This window comes from Diceros bicornis, unplaced genomic scaffold, assembly GCF_020826845.1.
Source record: "Diceros bicornis minor isolate mBicDic1 unplaced genomic scaffold, mDicBic1.mat.cur scaffold_199_ctg1, whole genome shotgun sequence".
In the NCBI taxonomy this organism is placed as follows: domain Eukaryota; kingdom Metazoa; phylum Chordata; class Mammalia; order Perissodactyla; family Rhinocerotidae; genus Diceros; species Diceros bicornis.
This window is the reverse complement of record NW_026691090.1, coordinates 695,211-713,976: the sequence shown is the minus strand read 5'-3', so window position 1 is coordinate 713,976 and position 18,766 is coordinate 695,211. Positions and strand designations below refer to the sequence as shown.

At 35.1% G+C, this 18,766-nt stretch overlaps 1 pseudogene; it reads left to right on the top strand.

Annotated features, from left to right (window-relative positions):
* The first annotated feature begins 4,763 nt into the window (after positions 1–4,763).
* Positions 4,764–18,425, top strand: LOC131402638 (small ribosomal subunit protein uS19-like; annotated as a pseudogene).
* The last annotated feature ends 341 nt before the right edge of the window (positions 18,426–18,766 follow it).

The following is an 18,766-nucleotide window of genomic DNA, read 5'->3' as shown; positions in this document are numbered from 1 at the left end:
GCAATACCTCTAATTTATTGTTAAATAATAATGGAGATAGAAAGTATTCATGCTTTATTCTTGAACTTGATGGGTATATCTCTTTTTCTTCCACATTAAGATGCTGGCTTTAGGGCTGAGTATATAATGTTATATGTATGTGTGTATATTTCTATATTATTGAATAAATTTTAATCAGAAACGGGTGTTGGATTTTATCACGGGCTTTTTAGCATCTATGGAGATAATTATGTATTTTTCTTTTATATCTATCAATATAGTGAGTTTTACAAATGAATTTCTATCTTTAGATTTATTAAATAAACTTCAATTAATGATGCTATATCTTTTCTTAATGTAGTATTAGATTTTGTTTGCTAATGTTTTATTTAAGATTTTTAGATTGATGTTAAGAAACAAAATTGGTATGTGCTAAATTTTTTCAGTTTAGGAATCAATGCTATTCTTGCTTTCTAAAAATATTTTAAAGTGTTCCTTAATTTTCTACGTTCTGTAACAATTTATACAGCATTGGAATTATCTAATCTTTGAAGTTTTGATAGAATTCTCTATGGAATCATCTGGATGTGATGCTTTTTTATTGGGTAGTTCTTTAATAACTCTCTCACTCTTTCTGTGTCTCTTTCTGTCTTTCTGCCTTTCCATTCTCTCTCTTTCTCTCTTTGTCATATGCAAATCATCTGTTTAAACTTTTTGTCTCTATTATAATCAAATTTGATAAATTATATTTTTCTGAGATATTATCTATTTCATCTAAGTTTTGGCATTTATTTGCATAAAGTTTTGCACAGTCTTCTCATAATATTTTAAATCCTTCTGTTTCAATTGCTGTTTTATCCTTGTTCTCACCCTTGTTCTTCAACCATTGTTACCACCTCTGTTTTAATCTTAGACCTACAGTTAAATATATTCAGGGCTGAAAATCAGTCCTTTTGCTCAAGTTTCTTCAATCACGTCTTGAGTGGAGTAAGCTTGTCCTGTGATTGATTTTGCAGGAAGGGCTCATACAGTACTCCTGGAGTTCTTACAGGATTAAACAGTTTCTATAGACTTGACACTTGAAAAACAGTTTTGCTGATTTAACACCCGTAGCTCACACTTTCTTTCCTTGAGTTATTGGAACAAAGGTCCCACCTTTGTCTTGGTTTCAACGTCCTTGTCTAGAATTTTGATGTCATCAGATTTTCTTTCATTGATACGTGACTTTGTCTTTTTGCACGAATATTCCAAGGATAATTTTCTTTACGCTTAAAGAAAGATATTGAAGCTAAACATTAAAGGGCATATTTTTTTCAGTATATGGTGATCTCTTCAATTACATAGCTTCGGGACTTCTTTGTTTCTGAATTTTTTTGAATTATGGTTTAAAATATTTTCAATTATTTTATTTTAGTCTTTAACATCTCCAACTATGCCTGTCTTTTATCTTCTTTGCCTATATTGATCAATTTCTCTCTGAACGTTTTGTTTCTTTCATTATTTCAATTTTGGTTTGTCTTAGTTGTTAGAATGCCTTTCCTAAATCTTCCTTATTAACTTTGAAGTTTAAGCTTTTCTCTCTTGGACACTCTGTAATGTAGCTAATATTAACACATGTTAATATTTATCTTAATATTGAAAACTTATTTTCAGAGTGAATGAACTTAGATGTCCATTTCTGTTCTAAATTTTGGAATTTATAATTCAAAGTTTTTTAATGCAAGTTTTTACTTAAGCTTGTTTAATTCAGTTTGGAGTGTTGTGTTAAAGGTTTTACTTTAATTATTTAGTTAATTAATTAATTTCCTTGTTAGCTCTTTTATTAGAGAGAATTTTTATCAGTTGAGATGTTTTGATTCTCCTTTTCTTGTTTTCTTTTTATATTAGGTCCATATGGAAGTACTCTGCAATTTTCAGTTGATTCAGTATTTGAAAAAAATTATTCTGGATTGGCAATAACAAATGTCTACATACAAGACTTTCAGATGGCTAATTAGGTTTCTCTGTTCAAGAGTTCTCTCTTCTGTTAATATTTTGAAGTGCAGTTTATTTAATGGATACTACTCTTTTCAGGGAAAGAGGCTTTGATTTGTCTTCTCTTTTTATCATGTCTTTTTTTCTTCCTTTGGAAAAATAAATTTTCTTTTTCTTTTACATCTTGCCCTTCACCATGAAGTCTCAAATGTGTGCCTCCTGCTTCCCTATGTGCTCTTCTCCCTCAGAAGTAGTGATACAAAATGAAAGGAGTAAAATAAAAATTATACAAGGAAAGAAAAAGATAAGCAAAAACTGTTTAAAATACTTAAGAGAATACGCTACTTGGATAAAATTGATAGAATGATGAGTTTCAAATAACAGAGGACACAACTTAACACTGGCTTAAATATAGGTTGGATTTATTATCTCTCATTACAAAAAGGCCAAGTTGGGTTAATTCCGTGACTTATTGTTCTCAAAGGCACAGGTTACTTTACCCTTCACGTTGTCATACTGAATTTTGTTTTCACATTTGCCGTCTTATGGTCTAAATCATTTGGACAAGAATGTTCTTCTGTAAGAAATACCAAAGGCCAGAAGAATGTCGTTTTCTTGAGGGAGTAAGGTAAACTTTCTCAGGACCTTAACTTCCCCCACTGCCACAAACCTGGTATTTTTCCTTCATGTCTCCTTGTCCAGATTTCATAAAATTATATATAAGTTTACCAAGATTTATTTTTAGATAAATAAATATTTTCTTGTCCCGGACCACCAGGTATTTAAACTCTGTGTTCTTTTAAAAAACACAAAAGGGGTATGAGACGATTGTTGATTAAACCACCAATTGTGTCTGACACAGATAATAAACATAACAAATTCCACTAAAATATAAGTGTATTTAATGGGAGATAAAATAATAAGAATATCCTAAGAATATGAAGGATAATAATCTTGAAAATATCTTAGAATAAGATAAAAATTATAGGATCATCTTAGAACAAGTATCTGAAAGATAATAATCTTAGAACATTCAGTAGAGTTCTTAATGATTTTTCTCTCTAGATTAGAGTAACTGTAGGACGTCTTTGGGAAGAAAGTCACAGCACAGAGAACTTAGCTCTCTAATTATTTCTAAAGATTCAACTCCTAAAATTTGAGATCTTACATTTGTGGACAGGCAATATCAATTACCAGTTAATGCTGATCCTTCTGGTTCTACAGACTTACAAAGCTGGTACCAAATTCTCCCCTTACGAAACATAGTGCCCAAGAAAGTATTAAAAATTATTTAACTGTATTCTTATTAGGGATCATATGAAGAGGCAAAGGAATTGAGCATTATTTTCTCCCCACTTCTCTTCCTCTTTTGGGAGAACTTGTCCATTAGAAATTGTGCCTCCTTAGCCTTGATGACTGGGCCAGACGGGGTAATATGCAGCATGTTGACTGTACTTAATAATACTGTATTGCATATTTGAAAGTTGCTAATAAAGAACTTACAAGTCCGCACTACAAGAAAAAAATTTGTAACTATGTATAATAATGGTTGTTAACTAGACTTATTGTGGTGATCATTTTGCAATATATACAAATATCAAACCACTGTGTTGTACACCTGAAACTAATATAATTTTATATGTCAATTATACCTCAATTAAAAAAAAAGAACACAATAACACAAAACAACATAAGAAAATGTAAGGTACAACATTCCATTAAGAAGAAAGGAAAATGAACTTATTTCCTCGTTTATGTAAAAAAATGCAGAAAGCTAAATATGACCACTATTTCCATGATAAATTTATTGTGGGAAATATCAAATTATACAATGATTTACACATTCTAATCTAAATTATTTTAGAAGTATTGGTGATCTATTATACTGAACCTTATTTACGTAAACACTATTTTGGCCATTATACAAATTATTTTTCAAGAAATCAACTTTTGAATACATACTATGTGTCAGGCACTGTGCTAAATTGCTCTGCATAGCCCCTATTAAATAACTGCTAGTATTAATACTTTGTACAGGTGAGGAAACTGTGGCTTATGCAGTTTAAATAACTTCACCACTATAACACAGTTAGTGAATGGTATAGATGGGTTCTGAACCCATGTAATGGTCTTGTATGCTTAACAAATTGTCTTAGTCAGAGCAAGCAACCTTATTCATTTAAATGTAACTATCTATAGAACTTGTTACCACAGTATTCTTTAGGTAGAGAACAGAACAGAAAGGGGTATACCACGTCTTCGATAGATAGGCCCAAACTTCATGCCATATTTAGGACTTGCCTAAGGAGATAACAGACTGATTATAATGAATTGTCTATACGGCCTTCTATGATCAGACTCGAGAGAAGTTTCTTTAGCCTTGCACCTATGAAATGAATTGTCAGTGGTGACTCCATTTTGTACCCTGGACTTCACCTTGTTAAAAATATGAAACTGTGCTGACCATGCTGACTTGCCAAAAGGGAGTTATTTGCTGAGACAGAACTTTCTGAAGGACTGTCCAAAAACATACTTTTTCTGGTAGCAACCATATGCCCTTGAGTAAGCCAATAAACTGTAGCAGAAATTTACCCTCCTTAACAAACAATGGAGGGAACTGTTCTGGGCTCTCTTTCTTGCTAATAAAAAGTCTGGACTTTCCAGCTGCTGCTGGAACTGTGTTCCTTGAATTGCAATTCTAAGACCCCAAATAAATGCTACTCTTCTATTTTACAGTTGTCTTTTTTTTAATAAGTTGGCATATTTGGTGTTAGAGCTATGGGATGTGAAGCGACTTTCCACCGATTTCTGGGGCTGCTGTTGGTTTGGAGCAAGACCCCTGTGTGAGCCTCCTGTGCTCTGTCATCTCCCTGACAGCCTCAGGCCAGGTGAGTCCTCTCAGTTCTGAACCTCCACCTTGGTTGAGGTTCTGGCTTTTATCTGGGTGTCTTTTGGAACTAGTTTAAGAGAATTTACTTCCTCTTTTGGTGAGTCCATACTTGTAGCAGGAAGTATGCAGTCTATTGCTACAGGGATTCAGCTCTCTTTGGGGATGCCTGCTGGATTTATGTTAAAAAATTATGGGCCCTCTGCATATCAATTTTTAGAGAAATGGCATTGGTATACCAAGGATGATTTAAAACTTGCTTGGCCCCAATGGGGCTCTTTTGAAATATATAAATTAGTTTATTTGCATGCACAGTTAGAAAATAAGAGATCTAAAACCAAGCAAGTGGAACGGGAAGCTTATTTTGATTGGTATGTTGAAGTGTCCTGGGAAGTGCCCCATCCTGTTCAAAAGGCGGGGAAACGTGATTCCAGTGTTTTAGGCACTGTTGAACAAGAAGGCCTATCGTAGTAAAGAAGTTTTAGGGAATCCAAAGGCAAGATAGGTTCCACCTGGTCTATGGACCAGGATCTTGTGCCTTTCTGGAAATGGGTGAACTTTTGGATAATTTGGGATTGTAACAGCCATTCTGGAGAAACTTTCTTTTGGATAAGTCCACCTTAAGGGGCACCCTTAAAAGAGAGGATTCCAAACCTCTCAGAGACAATGGAATGCATTCTTTGATTCCTATGCAGAAGCTTCTAAAAGAAAAAATGACTTCAAAAACAGCTATAAAATGGTCCTCACAGCACGCAAATAAAAAAAATCTTTAGTAAAAGTCTTTGGCCTTCTGAGCAGGTAAACTTTACTTAGTCCATCTGCCAGAAACACAATTTAGATTCAACTATTCTTTTGGGTTTTGTACCTGAGACATGGCTAAAAATTTTAAAGATCTTTGTGTCTCTCTGTATGTATATACATATGTGTGTGTATATATACATATATACGTATGTATATATATATATACACACACATATATATATACACACGTATATATGTATGGTATTTTTCTACCTCTGGATGGTATTGCCAAAATTAAACATTTATATATATTAAGTATTCCTAAAATTCTCAGAAATATAGAAACTAACCCAAATGTCTTTCAAGTTCACATTGTCTGAGATCAGGCATGTCTTTAGAGTTATCAATACTGAATGAAATACAAGCATACAAGTTTTTCTATCTGGGTTTACTAATCAAATAATTGTTTACTAGTCAAATAATTCTGTTACAGAATTTGTCAACAAGAAAAATAACTTAAGATGATGGTTAACTCTTTAATGTCTAATCCAAACATAATTGTTAAAAACAAGTGTTTAAATAAACGTAAATAAGATAAAAGTTTACACTAAGCTAAACTAAATAATGGATATCAATTAAATATCTAAATCATTTCCAGATAGGATAGTCACTGAGACATTGAGTGCTAAACATACAGGGAAACAAACAATATTTGGGTCCACCAATAGACATGTTTTGTGCCACATTGAAAAGTTTGCTGTAAAGAGAAATATGCTTCTAGAAATTATGAAATTTGTTTATGGGTTTGCTAATCTACTACAGGATACTAATAGATGAGCTTATAATATCTGAGAGCTCACAATTTCATGCTTCCTAGTTTTCACTGGAAAGCAAAGAGTTAAAAAAGTTGGAAGAAGAGCTGAGAATATAAGGTGAACCAAAGAGAAAATGTCAGAACACTTAGAGTGATAAACATAAATTAACTCTGTGCAAACTGTGTGCATTGACGCTGAGAGAGTGCAGGCAAAGCAGCAGGAGCCTCTGAAAGATGAGAAGCAATGGGATTCTCTTGAGAGCTTTTTCCTACTATGGAAGGATTCACTGTAACTTTTTATTTTTCAAACTGTTGTCACAGACCATTGAGAAATTATGATTAATGTTTATTTAAACAGAACATGTACATGGTGTCTACATTTATCAATATAGATAAATGGATAATACATATCTTCAACTTTATTTATAATTCATAGATAAATTTATTATAAATTTATTTATTATATATAAATAAAAGAAAATAATTTCATAAAATGCAACATAGAAGGCACATATGGCATATATTAAGCATAGGAAATACATATCAGTTTGTTAAACTTTTATTTCAGATACTTATATGGTTTTATATATATAGGCAAATGCTGGACCATGATATACACTAGATTTCTTGCTGTGGAATGATTCAACATGTTTGAAAACCATTGCTCTTATACTACAGTAAATTGAGCAACAGAAAGGTCTGTGCAGCCAGATGGAGAGGCCAATACAAGAACCACCACCCGTGCTGTCCTGTAGGCACACAAGGATAACTCCTCAAGGCCAGGCTGTACTCATTCTCTGACAGGCTCATACTCTGTTGCCTGTTTTTTCAGATTTACAGCCAGGCAACAATCTTTGTTCAAAAGAACTTCCCCCAGTTCTTATAACTACTTACAATGCTGGGAATTCTGGTGACGGCTTCCCAGATATTTATAGCCCTGCCATCAGTTTAGACGCTGTTGTTTCATCTTTCAAATCTTTATTCTGCCTACTCAACTTACAGCAGCCGTCTTCAGCAACAATGTGGGGATCTTGTTCTATCCGCCTATTCTATCATGAACAGTGTAGCAGAGCAATGTCAGGATGAACCTATAGACCCAAGTGAATCTCGTTCTATAATATCCAAAAAGCATATGGCTTACTTTGTACTATGTGGAAGGAGTTTATATTCATTTAATGTAATGCATAGACAATTACGCCACCCTCCAAGGTAAAATCTGTAATTATTCTGTAACAACTGCTTTGCTTCATTTCTTTTCTAGATAAACTTTATAAGTTTTTGAAATTGAGAGAATGACTGTAAATGAAAAGTAAGCAAGAAAAGTAGGCTATGTATTTTCAGTGAAAGAAGATATGAAGAATGAAGAGGGAATTTTGTTGAAGGAAAAAGAAAGTAATTTTGTTCTAAAATAAAATGATTGTTCCAAAATAAAAAAAAAAAAGGACAAAACAAGACATAAAAAATTGTAGAAGACTGTGAAAAAGGAATCTTTAAAAAGAAATTTTAATGTGTGGTCAAGCTGGCTAAGATTAAAGTGAATTTATTGAAAAATAAATTTTAATATCAAAAGTACACTGGTGTAAAATTAAAATTCGGACGTTAATTAAAAGTACAAAGAACAAAGTCCTTTATTAAAAGGACAAAGTCTTCTCAGATTATTGATCTGCTCTTAATAAGAAATTACAAAGAATGGGCCGGCCCGGTGGCACAAGCGATTAAGTGCGGGCGCTCCGCTGTGGCGGCCCGGGGTTCGCCGGTTTGGATCCCGGGCGGGCACTGACGCACCGCTTGTCAAGCCATGCTGTGGCGGCGTCCCATATAACGTAGAGGAAGATGGCCATGGATGTTAGCTCAGGGCCAATCTTCCTCGAGAAAAAAGGGGAGGATTGGCATCAGATGTTAGCTCTGGGCTGCTCCTCCTCACAAAAAAAAAAAAAAGAAATTCTAAAGAAAGTTTCTTTATCTTTAATGTAATTTGCCTAGAAAACAAAGATTCTCTGTTTTGTCTTTATTAGGTCTTCGATTACTTAGAAAAGCTGAATTTTCTCAATATTAAAAGAACTGGGTTTTGGGTCCGGCCTGGTGGCGCAAGCGGTTAAGTGCACACGCTCCGCTGTGGGGCCCCGAGGTTCACCGGTTCGGATCCCCCGCGCGCACTGACACACTGCTTGGCAAACGATGCTGCGGAGGCGGCCCATATAAAGTGGAGGAAGATGGGCACGGATGTTAGCCCAGGGCCAGTCTTCCTTAGCAAAAAAGAGGAGGATTGGCAGATGTTAGCATAGAGCTGATCTCCTCACAAAAAAAAAAAAAGAACTGGGTTTTGCTTAAAACTATGTAACCTTCTGCATTTTCCCTTAAAATCTTTTTGTTGCTTTGGTTAAATGGATAATTAAATATTGTTTCATAAAAATCTGTGAATCTTTTGGATTAAATGTTTTAAAACCTTTTGATATTTTTAACCAACATCCCTGAATCAAATTCTAAATACAGTCTTTTTGACCTGAGAGATATTAACCTAATTAGGTTTATTTGATATGTTAAATTACATGGGAAGTATCAAATAAGAAGTAATACTAAGTCTTCTTTACATCATATCTATGTAGGTACATATTGTTAGTGCTCCAGAAATGACACGAAATTCCTGGAAATCGGATGTGTCCTAATATAACATCATCAAACTCCAACTATTATCTTAAAATATTGCATGTCCCCAAAATAACCAAATTCCTTTGTCAATTGCATTATAATGACTGCTCATCAGATCTTTAATAATGGGCATTTTAGAGTCTTTTGTCATTTATAGACAGTTTTTGCTTTACTCTGATGGGCTTTGCCAAAGAACTGTGGCTGCAAAAGTGCTTCATCTTCAAAGAGATTCATAGAAAAGACTTTGACAAGTACTTTAGAGTACAGGTCTTTGATAACTTTGGGTTATCAAATCATAACACTGAACTGGGTGGGAATTTCTAAAATTCTAATGGGAAACTGATTGCTTTGATATTTTGTTTTCCAGATTTAAAGGACCCTCTTTTCTCCTCTCTTTTAAGCAATCTATAACTTACAGCAATTTGGTAAAGTGTATCTTTGCAGCGAAGGTTGAAGCGTTTATCTTTTTCTCCATACCTGATCCCTCTAGAATTCTGAAATTCTTATTAAATATTCTTAGTTTCATGACAATATACGTATTTGCATAAGTTCAATAAGAATCTGTTCTCCTTATAATGGGATGCTCAATGCACCTAGCCCCTACTTCCTTTGATCCACAGCTGATAAAAGGGGATATACGTCAATTTGGCAAAGTCCTAATCAAATCCATAGAGAATAATCACACTTTGGTAGAACAGTCTTTCCACAGTGCACTCCCGGGAGACTAAAACACCAGACATCATAATCTGCAGCCCAGAACTTTCCTGTAGACACTGGAAAAGACACCTTTAGAAAGACTCCCTCCAACCTCACTGGAAGGAAACTTATCAGCTACTGTTAACCAGCCCTTGTGTCACTAGACTCCAAGGTATAGACCCTTGGATTCAAAAGTTACATCTAAAGACACCACTAAACCCTGACTGGACCTGCACACCAACTGGTGACCTGAAAGTAAGATTTCCAGGAATTGAAGGAGACGACAGCTGAGTAGACAGCTTTCCCAAGATTCTGGACCAGTCCTGTACATTTTTTATACCCTTTCTCACTGAACAATTTGTTATTCCCTTCATACTTTTCTCTTTTTTAAAAAATTAAGGTCATATTGGTTTATAGCATTATATAAATTTCAGATATACATCATTATATTTCTACTTCTGTATAGACTGCATCGTGTTCACCACCAAAAGTCTACTTGCCATCCGTCACCATACATATCTGCCCCTTTACCCCCATACTTTTCTCTTCATCATCCTATTGGGAGAACTCTTTTATCTATTCTTCTACATCATGAAAGCATATGACCTCCATTTGTAACTCGTATCTTTATACTCCTTCTTGTGGATCTCTTTACATAAAGTGAAGAATTTCAAGAATGGGTTAATGCTTGGCATCTTAACCTAGAAAGCATCCCACAGATCTTTGGAAGGCTGAAAATGAAGGATTGTTGGATTGAAGTATTTGGGCTATTATTTGTCCTGATAGGTATTTCAATGCTTTCTTCTCTAATGCACACAGTGGAATTCTTAGGTGGTGGTAAAACCCTATGAAATCAGAAGAACTCACTGCTGTTATATAGGTTATTGCCTTATGGATCGAACCTCTTACATAGTCGACATATCAAACCACCTTTCTTAAAGTTCTTCTTACAATGGCTTTTGTTATTAGGGTGATTTTCACTCTCAGGTTGGCCTTTTATTTTTCTTCATAATCCTCATTATTAACTGTCATACCTTATCACACTCTTTTTGTTCCTACCTTGCAGAAACTTTCTGATTCCCAAAATCTCACTGATTGTTGGATCTGTGCTAGAACAAATGTGCCTCCACAGCCCTGAGGACTGGGCCGTGACCCAAGAGATCACAGTTGCATGGCAACAGATAGTCAGACAAAATGTCTCTCTCCTGGGAATTTGAATTTGAGATCCAAAATCCCTAGTTGGCTATTCAGTCAATGAAGTCATATAACAGTGAGGTTTTGGTGACCTCATCATATGTGGTCACGTGCATGGAAAAGAAGAGCAAGCCAGTCTTCAGAGAAAGACAAAAATGAAGGAGACATGCACAGAGAAGAAGAGAGGAAAGTATGTAGTCTAAACGAGAGCGAGAGAGCTCCTGAGAGAGGCAAGGGCTTAGCCGTCTTTGCTTTTCAGGTCCTGGTTACAGTTCACTTAGAGTTGCCGAAACTTCTTGCCTCTCCTGTCTCCATTTTATTTTTACTTAAGTTAGTTTTGGAAGATTTCTAAACCCAACAATCCTGGCTTTAACAATATTCTCTTGCTATTGTTTCTATAGTATGTCTGAGAATCAATTTCAGAGTTTAAAGGATTCTAAGATATCATAATTTTATAGATGAGGAAGCCTAGAGAGGTTAAAAATATTACACAGATGACTGAAGATCCTGACTAAACCTAGGATTCCTGATTTTACAAACACCAGTGTTTTGTAGAAAATTAAAACAAAGATTTGGGAATAAAAAGTCATTTTCTCCTAATACCACCTCATTTTCCAATAAAACTCTTCTAACAAACTATTAAGTTTAAAAAAAATTAATTTTGAAGGAAAACCAACTTACCGAAAATAGTGAGATATCTATTCCCTGTACCCAGATCTATCAGACATTTTGACATATTTGCTTCCTATATCTCTTTTTGAAAGATATAAAATAGTCAAAATCCAGTCAAAACTTTGTTTTAAAAGATAATTTTAGAGCACATAGTCTAGTATGTGTACTTTTACAGAGTACCCTCTACTACACTCAGACCCTTTACTAAACTCAGATATGATTATACAGTCTAATTGTTTTCTGAGTTTCCTAAATAGAGATGTTTAAAATATATTACCAACATTCATATGACTTTTTTTTACTGAAAAAAAATTTATATTTACCTCAAACCTTAAAAAAAATGATAGTGAATGCACTTAGCTGTACTTTACTAGCAACAAATTGAGGTATATCTTTACATTTTTATGTTTGTATAGTTTTGGAAAATAGTCTTTAGTTTCAGCTTTCTTTCCTTTTCTCATCTTGAGCCTTTGCTGGAAGTGACGTATCATTCAAAGGTAGTAGCAATCAGTATTCTTTCCATTCTTGTTAAAATATCAGCATTGTTCTATATTATATGGAGACTAAGACTATCAAGGGAGAATATTTAAAATATTGTGGCAATGAATTTATATAGTAGTTATGTGACTATCAATATTCTTTCAAGGGATTTATATTGTAATTCAAGATTACTTGAGCATAAGCATAATAAACTCTTAAAGTAGTAGCCAAATCTTCTTACGCAAGACTCTGAAAGACTCTTTCCAATTAAAAAAAAAAGTAATACTAATCAACTATAATGCCCCTGGAGGAATTCTACAGGGAATACGTAGTATTATTCCCTCAAATAATGAAAAATTTAAAACAATGTATTTACTCATTTTCTTCCTTATTCACCCTAGTATATATATTTGTCAGAATATAAAAATTATGAAGTGTTATCAATCTGATTGTTTTCTTCCTATTTGACTTATTTTAATTGTTTGCTTTTATCTATCAGCCACTTTTTATTTTGCTGCGATTTGAGATAATTTCAAACTTAGAGCTGCAACATTAGCACAAAAACCTCCTATATACTACAGTACAGTTATAAAAATCAGAAATCTTAACATTGATATAATACTACTGTCTAATCCATACTCCACACTTAAATTTCTGTCCTAATAATGTTATTTGTAGCTACTTTTTACACCGCCCCCCTCCCCAGTCCAGAGTCCACTCCAGGATAACTCCTTATATTTAGTTGTCATATTTCTTTAGTTTTATTTAATGTGTAATTGTTCCTCAGAATTTCTTTGTACTTTACAACCTTGGGGTTTTTGAAGAGAACTGGCTAGTAACTTCGTAAAATATTGCTCAATTTGGGTTACCTTAGCTTATTAACTCTTTCAAATTACTAGAAATTCCTGTATTGAATTACATTGCAATGTACTTTTGGAAGTTGAATTATTTTTTCTCTAGATGCAAGTTGATCTACCTTAGTCATTTAGGGAGGACATTTATTGCACAGGTTGAGCATTCTGGCTTTGGAGTCAGACAGATTTAGATTTTATTCTACCTTTCCTGCAATTAGTTGTACTCATCTTTCCGAGCTTCAATTTCCTAATCTGTAAAATAGGGAAAAAGTTGCATTTTAAAGGGGTTGTTGGAGGGATTAAATGAGATAACATATGCAAAGCATTTGGTAAAGTGCCTGGCATATAAGCAGAGCTCCATAAAAGACTGGACACATTATACATTTGCCAATGGAAAGTAACATGAAAAAACTGACAAGCTGGTTTAGTGGCATTAAATAATATTGCACCAATATTCAGGCAAAGAGGAAAGTGAGTTAAATTGCCTTTTTCATTTGAAGGCCTCTGAAGCATTCATGTTTCCAACTTTCAGACATTAGGTTTTTTTAATGTGTCAGTTTTCAGTGTACAAGGCTTTATATTTAATTTTTCAAAGCAAAATATCTCAGTTTATTTTAATTTTTTTTGAAATAAAAATCATAGCTAAAGGAATTTCTTTCTGACAGTGTAGAATTTAAAACAAGAGTTTCCTAGTAATTTGGTCATTTGCAACTAATTTGTTTATATGCTATATATTACCTACCTGCTTATTTCTTACATAACAGTACTTTCTCAAGGTAGATCAAGAAAGTCCATTTAGCAATCATGTAGCTGAATTGACAATAAGAGTAATAGCTTTGATTTGGGCTGTGGGAATATGGGTTCAATTGGAGAAGGATGCATGCGAAAGAGGCAAAAATACACATTTTTAGCTTATTGCTTGATGCAAGATTGATGTGAATTATCTTGACCTAAGCTGTGTCTTGTCTTTGGAACCATTCCTTCTGGTCATTTATTCTACTTTCTGGCGATCCTCTGTCCCAGGGGTCTTGAGCTTATAACAACATAACAGTTTTGTTATAGCTTTTCCTGCCCTGCCATATTCACATACACCTTTCCTTTCTTCTTGGGTGAAGAACTCAGATATTTTTAGGGAAAGTTACTGCATCAGTAAGGCATTTTGGATTCTTTGCTAGATGTCTTGATGAAAAAAAATTTATTTAAAACGTTCATAGATATTTACATTTTAAATAATATATGTGATAATTAAATAAATAATTGGCTATTTTCTAGGCTTTGTGTTTGAGAGAGAGTTTTTGACAAGTTTGGGCCAACTTGTGTTCTGCAATAGTGTTCTGTGGGCTCTATTGTCTCTAAGTTGATACCGCCCTTCATGCCTTCTTAACTTTCTCTAGTTTTGAAGATTTAAGTATTGTTAGTGTATTTAGCCACAGTACTCAGGTCAAGGCCAGAGGCAGGAAGATCGGAAGGATGAATCAACTCATCAAAGGATGGGCTGCCTGCCTGGAGAAAACACTGGAGTGTGATGTGGGACTTTTAGACAGGCAGAGGGCTCTGACACCCAGGCACTCTCTGGCTGGAACGTGCCTGTGGCAATTTTGCACTGGTTAATTTCAACTGAACAGAATTTTCATTTTAGTCAAAAATAGGGAGGCTTGAATTAAATATATCTAAGTTTGTTATGACCTCTGTGAATAGGAATAAAGAAGATAAAAAGCAAAAAACAAAAAAAAAATTTAAAAAGAAAATGATTTAAGACATCATCTTAAACATGAGTAGATAGGGTGACTGCATGCTTTTGTTTTATGAGCTTCTGGGCATTTGCTTTTCTCTTAAGTTACATTTTTGCTTTATATACACAGTGTTACTAATTTCTCATGTCTTGGCAACAGCTAGAAAGTCACATTTGAAAAATTATTTAAACAGCTTACCATTTTGATGTCATCTCCTTATAATATTTAGAAATCAGTTTTTTCTCCTGTAGGACACAATTACAATTTTCTAATATGAGTGTACCTTATTTCTTACATTTTAGGAGCTCTTTTTCTTTGGAATTGAGACTTGACATTCAGATACATTAACAATTAAGCGGCCAGGACATTTGAAAGAAATTGGAGGTTAGCGCAGAAGTGCCCTTCTACTGGGGAGGCATTCATGTATCAAAGACATTCTCTTGAATTTATGTAAAAGTTAGAAACACAGTATTGTTATTTAAATAATTTTCCCACATAATAATTCCGTTAAAAGTTGTAATTGCTTTAAATTTTACTACTGATTGTAGTCATTTGTGTGATTATGTCTATGATTGATGCATTTTAATGTTGCAATTGTCTGGCAATTTTCCATGATTATATCCATGACTGGTATTCTTTATGGTGCAATTGTGTGGTAACAGTCTGATTATATTGCTATTAAGGTTTTTACATAACTTTCTCTCAGGACACATTTGAAGAATAGAGGCTTTATTTTCAAGAGTATAAGCTCCCGCGTAAAGCAAATCAGTTCACCTGGCTTGGTGAATTGTCTTTTCATCAAGTCAATAGGCTGAATGATTTTCAGAAGAAAACCACCACTTTCACTTTTCATATTATAATATTGAGAATGTTATTTAGAAATTTATATTACTAAAATTCGTAACTTCTTAACATGCAATCAGAAAAAGCTGTGATAACAAAGACTGAAAAGAAGTGACCAGAATATTTGGGAAAAATCTAGCAAAGAGCAGCATTAAGAAGGCCAAGAGAAGAAAGGGGAATTAATCAGATGGCACAGAGGGAGATCAGGTGAAGAAAGTACTTAGACACGTCTACTGAATCTGGCACTAGAGACAATAACCTTGACCTCATTGAGACCAGATTCTGTGGACTGTGGGGAAAGAAGCCAGGAGTAAATGTAATTAGGAATCAACGGGAGATAAAGAAAGTCACACAATGTGAGAAGACAATGTTTTTCTCGGGGACAAATGTGAAGAAAGGAGAAAGATAGGATAATATACATGGGAAAATAAAAAAAATGCTGGGAGGTTTTCTTTTTAACACAGAAGAGATAATTATACACTGAAGGTAAAAAAATAAAAGAAAGAAAGATACTGAGGAAAAAGGTCTCTGAGAAGGTTCAAAGTTCTATTAAGTTCAAAGTAAACTGAACAGATAACTTGGCCCTTCTTTCAGTGAGATATGAAAGAAGGAGGGAAAGTGGTATATGAAGATCAGTTCATTTGTGGGTGGAGGTAGAGGTTGAGTGAATTTCTGCTACTTGGCTTTTGTCTTTGCTGTAACTTAAAAAGATACATTTTCTCTATCAAAGACGGGCATGGAGGTGCGCATGAGCATGGGGACAAAATGGAGAAATAGAGAAAAATGTGTAAGAGTTGGAGACTCTGCCATGTAGAAGGGCTGATGGAGTTGACAGACGAGAACAAATAGAAGGATTGTTGAGTGAACTTGAACAGAGAAAACTTATTTGGTACAGAGGTATGATTTTTCCCAGCAGTGCTTAATGGTCTGCATATAAAAGCAGGAGAGCAAATGTTTGGAGTGATTTCCTGATAGTGATGTACAGATCCAGTGTAGTGGGAGGACAAGAAAACAAAGCAGTTGTGGGTTGCGGGTGGAGAGTATTTGAAAGTGATGGACCACAGGTTCAACAAGGGACAAAAGTGCAGTCACTAGGAGGCTGATGACACAGTATACGAAATGGCTCATGCTCTGAGGTCTTGATGAAATGCAATAATTTGTACAGTGAGAATATGAAAGTAAAAATGCTAAAGGGTAAATGTTTTTCAGTAAGAAAATAGGATTTTAGATTGAAAGATTTTGAAATACTGTTATTTGGCAGGATGACAAGAGAATTGATTTTAAGATCAACAGCATTGTTCATAATTATTTTAATTAGCTTACTTATTCTTTTGAAAATTAAAGTCAGAGCTATAACTGACTAATTCATCTTGTCGTTCTCAACACTGCCTCTCTTTTGAGGGAGATATTTCTTTGACCAACACATCTCTGGCAGCGATCTGCAGCCTCCGTTTAAAATCACTAATTTCCATCAACAAGTGAGGTTAGAACTGTGCTGTCTAGGATGGCAGCCACTAAGCACACGAAGCTGTTGAGCACTAAAATATGGGTAGAGCTATGGAGGAAGTGAATTCTAAATTTTATTTAATTTTAACTTAAAAACTGAAGCACCTAAAACATTTTTTCTTTCATAAATCTTGATTGCTTTAGTGGGAGTACATTTCACCTTAACCATTGCATCAACATTATTGTGTTGTAGTGAATATGACAGGTATATCATTAATAATTTTTATATTGATTAAACGTGTAAATGATAATATTTTGGATACATTGGGTTAAATAAAAATATATTATTGAAACTAATTTCATCTGTTTCATTTCTACGGTTTAAAATTTGGCTACGAAAAGGTGAAAATCACATATGTGGCTTGTTATATTTCTATTGGACAGGACCAGTTTAGAGTTTCTTTGATTGTAGCTGTCTTTTCGAAACTAAAAATAATAAAAATTTCTTTGTTAAAATTAAAAATATTTAGAGAGAGAATATGTTCGTACCTTTTCCTTTATGTACAGGAAAACCAACATTCTGAAAAGTAGAACCGACAAGATGGTGGAAGTAGAGCCGAAGGAGAAGCGGACCTTCTGCAAATGCACCTACCGCGGGGCGGCTCTCGCCCAGCCGGGGTCACATTCTAGGAGCAGCTGGAGCAGCGGGTGCAGCCGCAGCCACTAAACCCGCCCTGCCGTGGAGGCGGCTCTTCCGCTGACGCGCCTGCGCGAGCCCAGGAAGGAGGCGCTGCCGGGGAGAGGCCTGAGGTGCTGAAGATGCACCTGGAGACATGGTCGTCCTGCTGGAGATGGTGGGCGTCTACAATGGCAAGACCTTCAGCCAGGTAGAAACCTAGCGAGAGATGACTGGCCACTACCTAGGTGCGTTCTCATCACCTACAGGCCCGGGAACCATGGCCAGCCAGGCACCGGGGCCACCCACACCTCCCACTTCATCTCACTCAGGTGGCCTGCTTGGCCAATAAAGGCACAGAGTTCCTTCCTTCCTTCCTTCCTTCCTTCCTTCCTCCCTTCCTCCCTTCCTCCCCTCCTCCCTTCCTCCCCTCCTCCCCTCCTCCCTCCCTCCCTCCTTCCCTCCCCTCCCCTTCCCTTCCCTTCCTTCCTTTCTTCTTTCATGGTTTTTACAAATATTTTGTTTATTTTAATGAAGGTGGTACAGACAATGTCTATTTAAAACCCATATCCCAGGCCAAAAAGTGCAAGGAAAATAAACAAGAGCCATGTTCTGTTCTGTACACTTCTGTATCAATAACTTTATTAACTGGTAATGAAAATTAGAACTTTTCTGGGATCTTCTGACAAGATTTTTCTTCAATCTTTAAAATGCCTTCTCTTCAGTGAAGCTAGCTTTGGAGTTAGTCATTACTCTGGCCGTATCTGTTATCTCGACCCCAACCTGATATTCCTCTTTTTTGGTCCAGACCTTCAGGTTTTAAAATTTGAGAATATTCTGCCATCTCCTTGTTTTTCTTGCCAAGTTTTACTAATGTATTTGGGAGACAAACTTCATTGCTTAGAATTATTATATATTAGTAGGAAAATGAAAATTAAGGCAATAGTGAGAAGCCAAATTTCCAATGTGTAGGGAAACCAATTGAGTCGGGCCTCGACACTCTGCAGGTTGCTTTCTCATTTTACCCCATATGCCCCATAGGACATTTGCTCATTCTTGGTGGGAGAGGAGAGACAAAGCAGGTTGAGAAGCTCCTAAAAGGCAGGGGAGTCAGGAGAGCTTTAAACA